This window comes from Podarcis tiliguerta, assembly GCF_965153285.1.
Source record: "Podarcis tiliguerta genome assembly, chromosome: 14".
Lineage (NCBI taxonomy): Eukaryota > Metazoa > Chordata > Lepidosauria > Squamata > Lacertidae > Podarcis > Podarcis tiliguerta.
This window is the reverse complement of record NC_139547.1, coordinates 23,382,395-23,395,471: the sequence shown is the minus strand read 5'-3', so window position 1 is coordinate 23,395,471 and position 13,077 is coordinate 23,382,395. Positions and strand designations below refer to the sequence as shown.

Genomic DNA, 13,077 nt, shown 5'->3' with positions numbered 1-13,077 from the left:
ACACTAGTCTTAGGGTTACCTGCACACCTTTCTGGGAGTAGAGCCCAACTGGACACAATGAGACTTGCATGTAAGTAAAAAATGCATAAGATTCTGCTCTACATGATTATTCTTGTTTTTGTTATGAACAGCAACACTGTGAGGCAGGCCAGCACTTCAGGTGAGGAACTGCAACCAAGAAGGAGTGAATGCCTATGATGAAATAGGAAGCAGGGGAATTAAAATATACTCCTCTGAGGGCATTTAATTTTGACTACATTCAAAGCACCTTTTAAATTTGATAAGAACTCCTAAAATGTGAAATTGCACCCTTCATACACTGTGCTGAGAGCAAAATGCTGGTTTTGTGGGGGTGGCTTTTCTTTCGGGTTTCAAACAGGACTAAAATGAAAACCTGGGAGAAATTAAATTGTGGAATTCAGCCACTAACCTGTACAGTTGCGATCACTGAGACAGCGCACCAAACCCTGCTGTGTCCATTCATCATGACGCTCCATTTTAGTGGGTGGAGGGCGGGAGGAGAAAGATGCAAAATATATTGTAAGGCGATATCTGAAACGAGGCCTCTGGAACACTGTGATTTACTAGTAGCGTAAGGTTAAGATGAGTGTCGAGAATTCAAAACCTTCCCTTCCTAGTTTATCCATTTTTAACACACATCTGTCAAGCGCCACTTGAGTCCTAAGCTCCGACTCCACTACAGGAAGCGACACGAGGTTAATACGGCCACGCAGATCCCAACTGTACAACTCCCGGGATTCCCCCTTTTTTGTTTTCCTTACATTAGCTGCCAACGCGCGAACAAATATTGCTCAGTCAAATTAGACCCATAATATTTAAAGATGGATTATGCTCTGGGATCCTCGTGGTGGGCAAACAAGATGGGCGCAAAATGGCTGTGTGTGTTTTGCCAAAGACCCCTCAGAATTTAAATGGGGTCATTTGGAGTTTGTTAGTTTGTTAGCAGAGGAAACTAGACATGGAAAATTGTCTGGGTAGGTCAAGTACTTTGGAAGAAGATACCCCCCACATACACCATGACTTCCTTTTTCTTCTCTTCTCTTCTCTTCTCTTCTCTTCTCTTCTCTTCTCTTCTTTCCTTTTCTTCCTTCCCTTGATCTGTCTTTTGATATCCTCTCCCACTCAAGCTATCAATGGTTACTAGCCTCCAGGCTATGTTCTACCTACTGTGTTGGAGGCAGTATGCCTCTGAAAACCAGTTGTTGGGAACCATGGGAGGGCTGCCCTCAGTCCTGCTTGTGGACTTTCCCATTGTGGCTTCTGACTGGCCACTTTGAGAACAGGGTGTTGGACTAAATGGGCCTGATCCAGCAGAACTCTTCTTCTAGTCTTAGGTAGCCTGATGCACTGCATGCTTACATTGAAATAAATACCTCTGTGCTCAATGGGGATTTTACTTAAGGAACTAGGGACACTCTTGTCTTAACACCCATCACACCAATGAGCAATGTGTGGTCTCACTGTCGAAGGCTCTTTTCCTTTTATTTGTGAATCACAGCTATATGCCACATTTCCTTTCATGAGCTCAAAGCAGTGTACATGGTTCTTCCCTCCCATTTATTTTTCACCTGTACAACAACCCTATGAGGTGGGTTAAGCAGAGAGGTAGTGACCAACCCAAGGTCACCTAGTCAGGTCCTGTGTGCTGATTTCCCACAGGCGACTGTGAGAACAGGATGCTGGACTAGACTAGTCATTGTCCTGGTCCAGCAGACTCTTCTTATGTTCTTATGCATGTGAAGTGGATGGGATCACACCTCCTGCATCCACATAATGTCCTACTATATGTGCAACTGAGGGCACTGCCTTCTGCAAGGTTCTTGGTTGCTCAGAGAGAGCTTGTGTGCATTTAGTGCAGCAGTCAGGTTTTCAGACAAATACGTGCTCACCAGGAATTTGCGCAAAAGGCACAATCCCTTCTCCCCATGCCTTCATTACCATGGATTCTGAACATCTGCATGGGCCTCATGTGTTCTTTGCATATGCCTATATGGTCCACAAATTTGATTCATGCAGTCTTTCTCCTCTACGTACACACATACACAAAGTTGTGTAACCTATGCAAACGTTACCTTCTGCACATGAAGGTGGGGCAGATTTCTATACCATGTGGAGAAAATGTTCCCCTGGGCAAGTCTGTCAACAGTTCTTTGTGCTTGCTTTCTTCCTTTTTTCTAGAAAACATGTGGCACTGTCACGTGGCACTTTCCATTAGAACCATCCTCAGGAATTCCTAGGATAAATGGGGAAAGTAACTTTAACTGGCATCCTTATTTGTTTTATATAAGTAGATTATCTTCATCAACAAGAAGACTTCACATCATGAAGTAGCCAAGACCACAATTCTGAACACACTTACTCAGAAGTAAACCCCCCAGGAAACTGTTAGATCTATTTCCAAATGTAATTATGCATGAGATTTTACTGCATGGTGATGAGAGGTGAACCAGAAAGTTCCTCCTCCATTTGTTGTCAACTTACTAGGATATCACAAGCAGATTTTATGATAAATCCCAGAAATAATGGTAAGTCCCAGAGTATGGTCTGAAGGCACAGGAGGATGTCACCTTACTGGAGGCCTGGATCTGGTCAGAACCTGGATGGGTGACCTTCTGGGAACTAGGTGTACACCGTGTAGAAGGTCATGGTTTCAGTCCCCAGCATCTCCAGAAAGGGCTTGGAAATATTCCCGTCTGGAACCCTGGAGAGCTGCTGCAACCCAGTGTGGGCAATACCAAGCTAGATACCAACACCAATGGTCCAATGTGGTATATTGCTTCATATGTTTTGTTGTTAGCATACAATGGCCTCAACAACTTGGGACCAAGACTTCTTGCATGAAACCAGCCTGCCCGCCAGTCATCTTCTCAATCTACAGAGAAGATAGTAGATGGCTCAGTGATAGAGCATCTGCTTTGCAGGCAGAAGGTCCCAGGTTCAATTCCCTGCATCTCCAGATAGGTCTGGGAGAGAACCTTGCCTGAAACCCTGAAGACCCTTTACCAGTCAATGTTGACAACACTGAGCTAGTTTGACCAATTGTCTGATTTGGCATAAAGCCGTTTCCCGTGATCCTGTGTTCCTATCCCACCTTTCTTCAACAGAACCCAAGGTGCCACACAAGAGAGTCCCTAGGTAATCACATATCTAAGTACTGATATGACCCAGGCAAACCTTAGCTTCAGCAAGGTAGAATGATCATAATACAAAGCTGACCGTTTGCCTTCTGTCAGGGCAAACTGTACTTTGATGCTTGTTTTAAATGTGTTTTAGCGTGCTATATTTTAACTATTGCTTTTAACTAGTTTGTTTTTCTAACTTTTTATTTTATAATGGGTTTTTGAAAACCAACATGGGAGAAAGGGGGATATAAATACACTTAATTAAATAATGAATAAAGGTGGTTGCATCATACGATGTGAGATGTCGTTAATTGATCAAATAAATAAGCAGAATGGGCTTTAGTTCAGCCACTCTTCCCCAACCTGGTGCCTTCCAGATGTTTTAGAATACTGTTTTCCTCTCCCAACAAACACAGCTCTGGGGCTGGTGGGAGTTGTAGTCCAAACATCTGGAGGCCACCAGGTTGGGGGAAGTTGACTGTCACCCTTCCAAATGATACGCCTCTCTCCTCCAATGCGTGTCTAAGATCACTTAAGCTAGCTTTCCTGCTTCTGAACTTTTAACCACCTCATCACGCCTATGGAGGTGCCTGAAAATTTTTATACATAAATGCATTGTTACACAAAAGTGTAAAAGCCCACGTTGCACCTATTGGGTTGATTTTGAAGCAGCTTGTCTGGTTGCCATAAGAACCTTCTGGTACATACAATATATGTCTTGGCAGGCAGGAAGATTCGCCCACTACATTTTATACAGATCAGGCATTTATACAGAGTAGGGTGGAAACAACATTCAGAGAAGGCCTGTGGCTCGGTGACAGAACAGGAGCTTTGCATCCAAAAGGTCCCAGGTCTGATGTCCAAAATCTCCAGGTAGGACTGGAAAAGATTCATTTTGGGTTTCAAAGAGAGCTGATTCTGGTGTGTGGGAAGATTAGCCTGCCAAGATGTAGCTGAATTACAACTCTCATCAACCCTGGCCGTTGCCCATGTTGATGGGAATTGTAGTTCAGCAACATCTGGAGGATCAGAGGTTCCTCACACCTGGAGTAGACAATACCAAGCTGGTTGGACAAACTGTTTGACCAGCAAATAATACCGCCTCCTCACGTCTTGAGGAAGGGCTATAGCTCAGTGGTAGAGCATGTGCTTTACATGCATAAGGTCCCAGATAGAACCCCAAGGATCTTCAGGAAGACCAGGCAATGTCCCCTGCCTGAAACCCTGGAGAGATGCTGACAGTCAGTGTGGACAGAACTGAACTAGGTGGGCCAATGATCAGACTGAGTGTAAGGCAGCCTCCTTATATTCCTATTATTCCTGCTTTGCAGATGGAAAAGTCAGGTTCAAAAGCAATGAACTCTCCAACGAACTCAGGCTGAGTGGAAATGGTGGTCAATGTTTCCACTATAGGACCTTATTTCCCTGGCACTAACTATTGTGTTTCCCTCCCACTGCTGACACATAGAATGCCATCTCAAACTTGGTCCCCTTCTTCCCCTCAAACCCATTTTTCTGAATCACATTAAAGATCTGAATGACCTTACTGTAGGTGGCAAGTTTAAATGTACCATATTAATAACTTCTTATCTGAGATAAATTAAGTCCTTGTGTGTCAAAAGCACTCTGCTCTGGATTACCTACAAGAGAAGTATTTATTGAATAAATGTTAGATCCAATTTCATTTTAATGTGACTGACAGGAGGCTTCAGCCTTTGCAAATGAGATAAAAACACACACTCAAACCTGCGACTGTATTGCAACTTTACACCTAACTTGTCCATTTCTATTATTGTCCTTTTTTTTAGAAAGGGGGGGCATTGAAAGGGATTTGGTGGTGGACAGCATTTTTTTTTTCTTTTTCTTATTCTGAAGAGCAAAGGGAGAGATAGAAAGCAACAACAAGAAGGGGAAAAAAGGCTGGCATTCAGCCTAAAGAGAAATCATTGAAACAAATTAATCCTATGCTGTTTAAATTGACATGGTAATCCATCATCAGCAAAGCAAACTCTGAAAGCAATCTAGAATCGGCAGTCTTCTTTCACTGCCCCTGAAGGCACAAAGGCAGATAGTAGAAAGGAGAGAGAGAGAGAGAGAGAGAGAGCAGGGAGAAATATCATAAAAGTTAGCAATGCCTTGAGAAAGGGGGGGACAGCCGGTGTTTCTCCTGCCCTCCAGTCACAGCTTTGCCTCCCACCCACCCCAAAAAATAATCCCACAATAATATGCCACTCAATAAATTCTCTATAATCGCCCATCCTTGCTTCTGAAATTTTTATTTTTCTCTCTTGAGTTGCCTTCAATTGCAGATCACAGAAATCTGTGTGCTTTTTCTAATTTGATGTGTAGGGGCATAACAAACAAACACTACATCTTCAACAAAATATGAGTAGGGGGAGGGAATGTGATCCTCTTTCTGAAAATGGCTGGGAGAGACCTAGATGTTGTCAAAGTGGTCACCTGGTTTAGCCAAAAGTTTTCAGACAGCCGTTTGGGGAATCCAGAGGTTGCTCTGAATCTTATTAAGGGACCCTACAATAAGCAGCTCAGGGAGCAAAGATTAACAAAGACAAAACTTATTTGCTCCTACTAAAGATGCAGGAGGAGACTGTTCTGTTTGCATCACCACTCTGGTCACTTGGGTTGATAAGGAGGTCCCAAACTCCTGGGCTGCACCCTAGAACAGGAAGGGCCTCCTATATTCTCTGGAGACACTCCATTCTAGACTATAGGTTACTTTTCTATATGCATGGACCCCCACAGACTCTGGTAGCAAGGGGCTTTCCCAGTGTGTTTTTTAAAATGTATTTTTATTAAAGATTTCTTGGTTCACAAAAGTATGTGCAATGTCTCTTTTTGCAAGTTACATTTTCTACAGATCAGTTTCATTTGTTGAGACATTAGTGTTACATTAGGAAGAAAAGGGGGAAAGAGGTGGAGGGGGCCATGGTGAGTGGGGGTGGAGTCGGGTGGCAATGTTTCTATTTTACTTAATGTGTCGGGTTTTGTGTCAGTGTCGCTTGTGCGGGTTCTCTTTACTATTCGCTTGTGTTCCTTTGGTGGTGAGAGAGGTTGGGGTTCGCCTAGGGTGTGGTTGTTTGTTTGTGATTGGCTGCGGTGAACTTTGTTTTCATGTGTGAGTGGGGTGGGTGTTTTTTAATCAGGTTAGCCCTATTGATCTGTATGCTTTTGGTGGATTCTTGCCGTTGTCTTGTTGAGCTGTGCATCTGATAAAGGGGGGGGGCATACCAGGGTGAAGGCATCCTCTTCCATTTGAGGGACTCTTCCAGTTAAGAAGTCCATGAACATGGGTGAAATATCAGGTACATAGAATCATAGACTTGCAGAGTTGTAAGATATCCCAAGGTTCATCTAGCTAGTACAACCCTCTGAAAAAACACTACAAACACATACTAACATATCACCTGCATATATACAAGCCCTAAAAGGCTTTGAATGAAGGTACCCAGAGAGTATTGTACACACCCATGTGAGTTTTCCAGATCATTAAGAGGTTATTCAGAAAGAATGGAGCAAGATGGATATCAGCAGAGAGAATGGAGTTTTTGGTTGTGGTGCCTAAGCTCTGGAACACCCTTCCCTTGACTTGCCATCAGGGTAAGGGCCATAGTTCAGTGATAAAGCATTGTCCTTGCCCCCAGAATGTCCTAATTTCCAAGCCCAGCATTGTCAGGTAGGGCTGTGAATACTCTCTGTTTGAAACCGTGGAGAACCACTGCCAGTCAGTGTTGACACTACTAAGCTAGATGGACCAATAGGATGACTCCAAATAAAGCAGTTTCCTATGGCACCATGACTTTTACAAAGAATCTGAAAACAGCACTCCTTCTTCTCTGCTGCTTTTGGCATGCTTTGATGCTTCTTTCAGTTTTGGGTGTGTTTAGGTTCCGTTGTGATATATATGCTTGTTTGCTGGCTCATGAAGCCCTGTGGTTTACCAATGGGATGTTACTTGTTTAAAATAAATTAATAAGATCTGAAAACACAACACAAGGACCATAGCATTAAAGTTGAAAGATCTCTCCTTTCTTGCAACTTATGAATGAAATTATAAGAAGACAAGTTTTGCTGATTCAAATTTGGTAGACCCAGCAGAGAATGGATGAAGACTTACTAGACCAGGTAGCCATGAAATGTCATAGACATGAAATAGTGTTTCAGCTTATGAGGGAAAAGTTCTCTCCCATATGGCTTAGGAAACCTCAGTTAACCAGTCAGTAAAATGTATGTTGCTGAATACATCAAGTGATAGCCAATATATGTTCTGCTTAGAGTAGACCACTGAAACTGATGGACAAATCTAACTTAGGTTCATTAACTTCAATGGATCTACTCTGATTAGAACTTAAATGGTCTCCATTTTAAGTATGCCAAAGGGTGCTTGTCAACAAATTTGAAAACAAAACCCTCTATTTTGAGGCTGTATACAGAGTTCAGGAGATGTTTGAGACTTTCCCTGCAATGGCAAAGAATTTTAAAGTCCATAATATGAACCATACTTAACATATGCCCTGTTTTTTAATTTAGCAGGGGTATAGTTTCTTCTTTTTGTTATTTAGAGGGGGGTTTATGTGTCACAGAAACACATGAGCTCCCTTATCAAAATGACTGCATTGTTGCCCTGAAACTTAAAACTATTAAAAGTATTATAATAATAAAAGTAAAACTCCCTGCCCTTTGACCCCTAGCCTCTATTTCAAAAACAGACGTGCTCTAAGATTCTGTGGCTGTGAGCTTGTCAATTTCCTCTTCTATATGAAAACCCAAAAAAGATGAAAATACAGATGCTTGAAGTGGGCCAAAATTAGGACGATTTTTTTAAAGTGATAAATTGCAGGAGCTTTGGGGGGGGGGTGTAAACACTACATCATGGCAAAACCATACCCTGATCATCTACAATGTACACCATGACAGAAGCATGTGGCTTTCAAGTAATGTAAAAAAAATCCCTCCCCCGGCCCCAAAAATTATGATGTCCTTTAAAATTGGACAAGCTTCATAAGAGAGAGAGGGAGAGGGAAAGAGAAAGAGAGAGACTTTAAAATCACAGAACTGTACTAAACACAAACATGGTTGTAAAATAGCTTGAAATGTGGTTGCCAGAACAAGGTGGATATATTTAAATGTAACCTTTAAACAAAAATAGTGCAGTGGATGAAAAATGGCAAACTTTGCAAGATCAACTTTCAGAATGCAAGATGCAGGTGTTTAATTACCAAATGTAGAAATGTTATTGTGAGTTCTCCTTCTTAAGTCTCAGGGAGACTCAGTGCTGGGCATCAGGCACCCATACAAGTGCAGTAGAGGCGCAAGAGAATGTTGTGTTCTGCTAAATAAATAGATCTCTGGAAATGCACCTTAGAATACAGAATCTAAAGCAATGAATGAAATGGTGAAAGAGTGGGATACAGAGGTGTTATCGATGAGATTATTTTAACCAAGTGTGTATGAGCTTTAACTGGAATATTGGTTTAATTGGTAGATTAATTAACTAAACTAGAGGCCAGTTTTGATCATTAAGGACACAGGTTAAAGTTAAGTATTTATTTTAGCCTATTTTGATTCTATTCTGTCCCCATAACAGGGAAGGGGGGGTGGAAGGAAATGATTATAACACTGAAAATTTCTTCACACTTCTTTCAGTAAGTCAAAATGGGACCCCTTGAGTTTTTTGGGTAACATGCCAATGTACTTCATTGATCAATCAATTAACTGGTGAAAAGGCAACTTATTAATTGACTCGATTTTTTAATTGGTTGACAGCCTGTATATAACACAGTACATACATACAGCTGCATTGATCCTATGACACAGAGGAAGTTGATTGTGGTAGTATTATTAGGTGGGGGGTGATCATAAGGAAAGATGCCTATGAGAGGTGTTTAAAACTTCATTTTTCACAAAAATGTATTTTGCAACTTTCACAACAAGCTTATCCGACAACCACAGATACCATTTTCAAGGTATCTGGTACTTCACAACTGCTTTTTCCAGTTGTGATTTAACTCTTCAGTGTGATGTGATCTTCATTCCATTTACCCCACTTAAACAGGCAAGATTATGAAAATAAATGTTTGCTTACTTTATTTTTAGAACAGCAACACAGAAAATAATATTTGATACCAAACTTAGTGTCATCATTGGGAAGAGGAATGAGACAAGGAAAAGTCAATTTGAGGACAGGGGCCAGATGGGCAAACAAGTAGAGTTTAAACATCCCCTTTTAGACAAGTATTCAACTGTTGTTTGAGAGCAGTTCGTCTTAACTCATTTTAGGAGACACCATCTTAAAGAGGCACTTAAAATCTTTGCAAGGAAATCCTAGGCTCTTGCAGGCAAGAGGATCAAGGGTGCGCTAATAATTACAAGGCTCGTTAATATGTGGTGGGTTTTGTGGGTTGCTGTTTTTTCTATCTGCTAAAGTCATATGGGTTCTCGACTGAGAGCTTCTCCTTTATGCTTCAGCCCATAGATCAGTTCAGGTTTATAGTGTGATCCAAATGCCAGTTCTTTGTTTAGATAAACCTTAACATAGGGCCTGGAAACTAATAAAATGTCACATTGAATTAATTTGAGCTCCCATTTGTTTAACATTGACTTGCAATATAGATACATGCAGAGAAGTCTAAAGTGATTCTGTTTTGTTGTTTTTTAAGGGATGTGATTTTTTTAAAGCCCTTGTTTTCCATGTTTGGGGGCAATTTTGTTCCTTAGTTTGGGAATATGCTTCAAAAAAAAAAAAAAAACCCACCAGAAATGACTCCACAATATTTCCTTGTTGTCAGGTTATTGAAAATATTTGTTATGGAAAAGGAAAGGAAAAGAAAGGAAAGGAGAGGTTTCTGTAATCTGGGTTATTTTAATTTTCCCCCTCAAACTGGCATTTTCAGTTGAATAAAAACATTTGGAAACTGTTTCATTGTTACCAGTCTTTGGAATGCCTGTGTAAAAAATAACAGGAAGCTATCAAAATAATTTGACTATGCCTTTAGTATATATGGAGCTCACTTTTCAACATATTTATTTATTTGAACATGCATTCATTTCTTTATAGTTGGTCTCTTTTTCAGATGGGAGAGAAAACCATTAAAATAGGGATATGATGGCTCCTGTACAATGATTTTTGTGTGTGTGCATTATAGAACCTGCTGGCTTGAAACATGCAACTTGTTTTTTTAATGAAATGGCAATCAAGGAATCAATTCAGAATATAAGAACAGTTAAAATATTCTAAAATTATGGCTCAGAACAGATAGATGTTTACAGTTTCTCTCTCTCTCTCTCTCTCTCTCTCTCTCACACACACACACACACACACACACACACACAACACCTTCAATGTAGAGGTGGCAGTGATGCTTAAAAGGTTCAAACCAAAAAAATATTCCAGCAGTTACATAAAGATACATTTTCCCTTCCTCCTAAGGTTAAATCATTTTTTGGACCAGGGCTTCCGGGGGGGGGGGGGGGGAATGCATCCATTGCTGCAGCTATGTTAACTGTAGAGGTCAACTTTCCTGCTTCCTTTTAAATTCACATTTTTGTCTGATAAAGAGGCTCATCGTGCAAAGTAAGCAATTTTACAAACAGGATTGTGAGATGTCTATTTTGTAGTATGTTCTTATGAACATCTTGTAGTGGAAGTGTCTATCTGCACATTTAGATATTATATGAGTGCACAGTGCACCTGCAAACACATGCATGTATATTTATACATATTTCATACATATGCATGTTTACCATGCAGGCACACATACATTTCTACTGCATGCTAGTTATATCCCTGCAGACTTCCTGTGTGTGAAAGGCTGCTTGTGACTGTCCTCTTGTAAAAGTACTTGCCATCTTTGGCTACCAACTCATTAAAGGGTTGCTTCTGGTTTTACATGATTCGTCAACAAATTAACTGATTGCAATACATACCAATGTGCTGCAATAAATGTGAATCACTCCAGATGGGTAACATGAAGGTGGCCTGTGAATTAAGATGTATTTCCTCCTTTCTTTCTCAGCTATAGGATGCAGAGAGTTCATATTGTGGGGCCCAATTCCACCATCATCACCCCTAACCTCTTAGAAGGAATTTCAGGAAACAAGAGATGTGCTTAGATCGCTTCACAGAACATCTCTCTCTCTCTCTCTCTCTTCTTTTTACAGCTCCAATTAAAATCCACATTTTGAAATTTGTGATTAGGGAATGCATCTATAACTGGCAGCAGTTAATTGATGGGGAAGCTACGACCCTGTGCACATTCTGGGGGTGAGGGGAGTCCTTTGGAGCCTAGTGGGACTTACTTTCGAGGAAACGTGCATAGGATTGGGCTGCCCGGTTTTAAATTCTGCTTTAACTTAATAATAAATGTTGTTGTTTTCTCTTCCCAGACATTTAAACTAGACTCCAAGAATCAGGTGGGGAACACACACACACACCCAAATAAAACCCTGCAGATATTAGACCCACTATCTACCAAAGCTTTCCCCCTTTATATTTTATTATTTTATTTCAAACATTACGCCTACCTCGTAGTCACACCTCCGTCCTCCACCCCGCTTTAAATTTGGGTCTTCAACCTCGGTTCTGTGCTGGGGCCGCAAGAGTTAATGAAGCCCAGCTGCACCCGACCTTTGAGGTCAAACTTTTCCTATCTCTAATCTAACGAATTAGTCAAAGAGGGGAATGGACGGTGCGCACCCCCTTTTTTTCTTGTGGGTTTTTTAACACACACACAAAAAAATTAATGTTCGACTGTTAAGAACTGTAACTTTAATCTGGGGTTACCCCGGGGTTTGGTAGAATTTAAACCAACCAGCATTGTAGACTCTGAAAAAAGTAGCCATTAAAAAATATCGAGGTAAATTTGACTCCCCCCCCCCTTGTGTGGTGATGGAGATCATTTGTATGAGGGGGGGGCGAGTTTAGCTCAAGGTCGTGCAGTTCTACGGAAAGGCTTCTCTCCCCCCCCCCTTTCGATTTATATAGCCAAGTTAGTTGACCCGCCCCCCTCCAGCTTCTTAACTCTAATGTCTACCCGAAGTGCGGGGGGGGGGTCTCTCTCTTACAAACGCCTCCTCAGCCAAACTGCCCCACTTTGAGAGAACTTTCCCTGGAAACAAGTTGACTTTCTGGAAGAACTGCTGTATGAAGATTCGGTTCAATCTTTCTGTCCCTTCGGAAAACGTGTGTTTGTGCTTGGGGGTTGAGGTTGGGGGGGGGGGTTACAAGATCTCCGCCTGTTCTCCCGCTGTACATTTCAGCTCCTGCTACCTTTCCGTGAGCTGAAATGAAGATACCCCAAGAGAGGAAAGAGAAGCAAACATCTCTCTCTTCAAGTTGTCGAGGTGTGCGTTTATTAAGATCCTTCTTTTGAAAGGAGCACACACGCACCCACTCCCATCCCACATCCCAGCCATCTTATCAGTTCCACAACCTTCTGCCTGAAGACAAGAGTCTCCCGGACACAGCCCTTCTCGTGGAAGGGAGAGTGCAAATGTGCTGGGGCAAAATGAGAAAAGTTCAACCAAGGAGCAAGCTTTAAACGCCGCTCTTCTCCAAATCGATCTGAATCGCTCCATTTACTGCGCCCGCCTCCCCACCCTCACCAGCGGAATAGGCGGACACCAAATGGACCCCCAGGAGTTGACAATCCCAGCCCCTGGGCTTCTCTGACACGTTTGGGTGACGGTCTCTCTCACAAACACAAACCCCTTATATTTTATCCACACGTAGATACCCTCCAAGTACCATCGTAAACACTGTTAATAACTGGGGAGAGGGGGGAATTAAACGCATGCAATTGCTTGCTTCGTAGAGGGTTAATTGAGAAATCCTTCAGGTTTTCTTTCGCCTTCCTCTAACTAAGAGGGACTCTTTCGCGGGTGGAGATGGGGGAGGCGTTGGGGGAATCCGGGTAAG

General features: G+C 41.8%; 1 long non-coding RNA gene across 7 annotated transcripts in view; it reads right to left on the bottom strand.

Moving 5' to 3' along the window:
• Positions 1–13,077, bottom strand: part of LOC310663881 — a 67,347-nt gene that overhangs the window by 43,807 nt on the left and 10,463 nt on the right. For all 7 annotated transcript variants that reach the window (XR_014504620.1, XR_014504621.1, XR_014504622.1 and 4 more), the window contains one exon: positions 431–2,254. This is a non-coding gene — a long non-coding RNA (uncharacterized lncRNA). The remainder of the gene's footprint in view (positions 1–430; positions 2,255–13,077) is intronic.